At 50.5% G+C, this 3,276-nt stretch overlaps 1 non-coding gene across 1 annotated transcript; it reads right to left on the bottom strand.

Moving 5' to 3' along the window:
• Positions 1 to 618: 618 nt before the first annotated feature.
• On the bottom strand, positions 619 to 2,522 carry LOC137930056 (small subunit ribosomal RNA). Its single transcript, XR_011108870.1, has one exon. It is a non-coding gene; the product is annotated as a small subunit ribosomal RNA (ribosomal RNA).
• Positions 2,523 to 3,276: the final 754 nt, after the last annotated feature.

Genomic DNA, 3,276 nt, shown 5'->3' on the forward strand with positions numbered 1-3,276 from the left:
GCGCACCCCCCAACGAGCTGGCGTGACGCACGACATTGTCATCTTTCTAACCGCTTAAATTTCGTTTTGTATAGCGCCAACCGACAATAAAGGGCCTGAGCTAGGCAGTGGGGATTTTCACCGCTTCGAACGCTCCGTTTGGTATGCCCCGGTCGGCGCTCGTCTCTCGGCGTTTTTCCGCCACCCGGCCGCTTCGACGGCGGCGGAGGCAGCGGCGGCGGTAGCACTTTCGACGAATGCCACCACCGCCACCGGCCACCGCCACGGCGCCGTCGCCGCTGCGCCGTTAGGCGTAATAGACGCTAGAGACAATTATTTCACATTTTATTTTTTATACATATATACAAACACGCACACACACACGCACGCACACGCGCGCGCGCTCGTCCGCATTAGATACGAACAGCAGCGCGCGCGCGTACGTACATATATATGTATATATGTCGTATATATATATCATTATGGATGTATTACATATATATATGTGTAAACACGGTATGTACGAAGTCGTCGTCGTCGTCGTCGTCGTCGTCGTCGCAACAGCAACAACAGCAACAGCAACAGCGGCGCAACAACGTTCGTGAACATATCACGCGTCTCGCACACATACACACACGTTAATGATCCTTCCGCAGGTTCCCCTACGGAAACCTTGTTACGACTTTTACTTCCTCTAAATGATCAAGTTTGGTCAACTTCCCAGCAACGCCGACGGCCGTGAAGCCACCGCGTGTCGGTCCGAAGACCTCACTAAATCATTCAATCGGTAGTAGCGACGGGCGGTGTGTACAAAGGGCAGGGACGTAATCAACGCGAGCTTATGACTCGCGCTTACTAGGAATTCCTCGTTTATGGGGGATAATTGCAAACCCCAATCCCCAGCACGAAGGAGTTTCAACGGGTTGCCCGGGCCTCTAGGCCAGGGAGAACATGCTGATTCCTTCAGTGTAGCGCGCGTGCGGCCCAGGACATCTAAGGGCATCACAGACCTGTTATTGCTCAATCTCGTGCGGCTCGAAGCCGCCGGTCCCTCTAAGAAGAATTTTAATACGTCGCCAGTGAGTTGCGCCACCGGAGCGGCGCACACCTAAATGACGACGCCTATTTAGCAGGCTAGAGTCTCGTTCGTTACCGGAATTAACCAGACAAATCGCTCCACCAACTAAGAACGGCCATGCACCACCACCCACCGAATCAAGAAAGAGCTGTTAATCTGTCAATCCTTCCGGTGTCCGGGCCTGGTGAGATTTCCCGTGTTGAGTCAAATTAGGCCGCAGGCTCCACTCCTGGTGGTGCCCTTCCGTCAATTCCTTTAAGTTTCAGCTTTGCAACCATACTCCCCCCGGAGTCCAAAATCTTTGGTTTCCCGGAAGCTGCCCGCCGAGCCATCGTAGTAACGTCGGCGGATCGCTAGATGACATATTTACGGTTAGAACTAGGGCGGTATCTAATCGCCTTCGAACCTCTAACTTTCGTTCTTGATTGATGAAAACACCTTTGGCAAATGCTTTCGCTGATGTTCGTCTTGCGACGATCCAAGAATTTCACCTCTAACGTCGCAATACGAATGCCCCCAGTTATCCCTATTAATCATTACCTCGGAGTTCTGAAAACCAACAAAATAGAACCGAGATCATATTCTATTATTCCATGCACGAAATATTCAAGCAGCATTTTGAGCCCGCTTTGAGCACTCTAATTTGTTCAAAGTAAAATTGTCGGCCCATCTCGACACTCACCGAAGAGCACCGCGATAGGATTTTGATATTGAACCGCCGTTTTACCGACGGCTCACCGACGATATGCTCCGCAGACGTGTCAGTATCACCGCGGATGCGGTGCACCGACAGCGCGGCGCACAAATGCAACTACGAGCTTTTTAACCGCAACAATTTTAGTATACGCTATTGGAGCTGGAGTTACCGCGGCTGCTGGCACCAGACTTGCCCTCCAATTGTTCCTCGTTAAAATATTTAAAGTGTACTCATTCCGATTACGAGGCCTCGTAAGAGTCCCGTATCGTTATTTTTCGTCACTACCTCCCCGTGCCGGGAGTGGGTAATTTGCGCGCCTGCTGCCTTCCTTGGATGTGGTAGCCGTTTCTCAGGCTCCCTCTCCGGAATCGAACCCTGATTCCCCGTTACCCGTGACAACCATGGTAGTCGCAGAAACTACCATCGAAAGTTGATAAGGCAGACATTTGAAAGATGCGTCGCCGGTGCTGGACCATGCGATCGGCAAAAGTTATCCAGATTCATCAAAATTAACGACTTCGGACGCGAGGCCCTCCGTCGATTGGTTTTGATCTAATAAAAGCACTCATCCCATCACTGGTCAGAGTTCTGATTGCATGTATTAGCTCTAGAATTACCACAGTTATCCAAGTAACCGAGGTAAGATCTAAGGAACCAAAACTGATATATTGAGCCATTCGCGGTATCGCCTTAATACGGCTTGCACTGAGACATGCATGGCTTAATCTTTGAGACAAGCATATAACTACTGGCAGGATCAACCAGGGAGCTAGCTAGTAGAGCTAACACACACCAACACCGCACATACGAGAGATATGAGGGTGATGATGATATGATAGACGTGTGACAAGCGACGCGTCGGACGTTCGAAACGCCGTGACGCGCCGGTGCCTAGGTAGCTTTTTGCGTGCGTGCGTGCGTGCGTATTTATTACAATACACACACAACACCACACCGCAACAACAAAATGAATTCGTTTTTCTATCTGTTCACGGAGGAAAATGTATATCTCAACACTCGCCTCGCGTTCGTCCAGATTTACTTTGGACGCGGCATCGCGTCCGATTCATCGGAACGTTCTTTGACGAGACACATACAAATCTTCACTTTTATAAAATATCGTTTCGCAAAACGAACAATGACCGATTTCCAGCCCGGTTTTAGAGAGATCCGAAATCCTTGATTTATATATCATGATCGACCGTCGCGCGACTAGCGCGCGACGAGCTCGTTGATGCGATGCGTTAAGGGCCGCCCCGAAGTCGACTCGGGAGCCCAACGCCGTTCGCGTTAATTAAACGAGACGTTCTCTTACGCCTTCCGCTCTTACATAACGGAGACGTCGTCCGACACAGTTTACGGTGTGTTGTTGTGGGGAGATGATCCCCTTTTTCTTCCCTCCTCCGCCGCCGCTGTGTCGTTCGTGCGTTTGTCGGTTATAGAAGTTTCAGTTTCGGGCGTTCTCGTTGGTGGCGCGCGTTGTTTGTGTATCGGTGTTATTAGTTTTGTTCGATTCGCGCGC

Source organism: Battus philenor, unplaced genomic scaffold, assembly GCF_028537555.1.
Source record: "Battus philenor isolate CCGP_79_NKW_IND1 unplaced genomic scaffold, ilBatPhil1.0.hap1 SCAF_55, whole genome shotgun sequence".
NCBI classification, from domain to species: Eukaryota; Metazoa; Arthropoda; class Insecta; order Lepidoptera; family Papilionidae; genus Battus; species Battus philenor.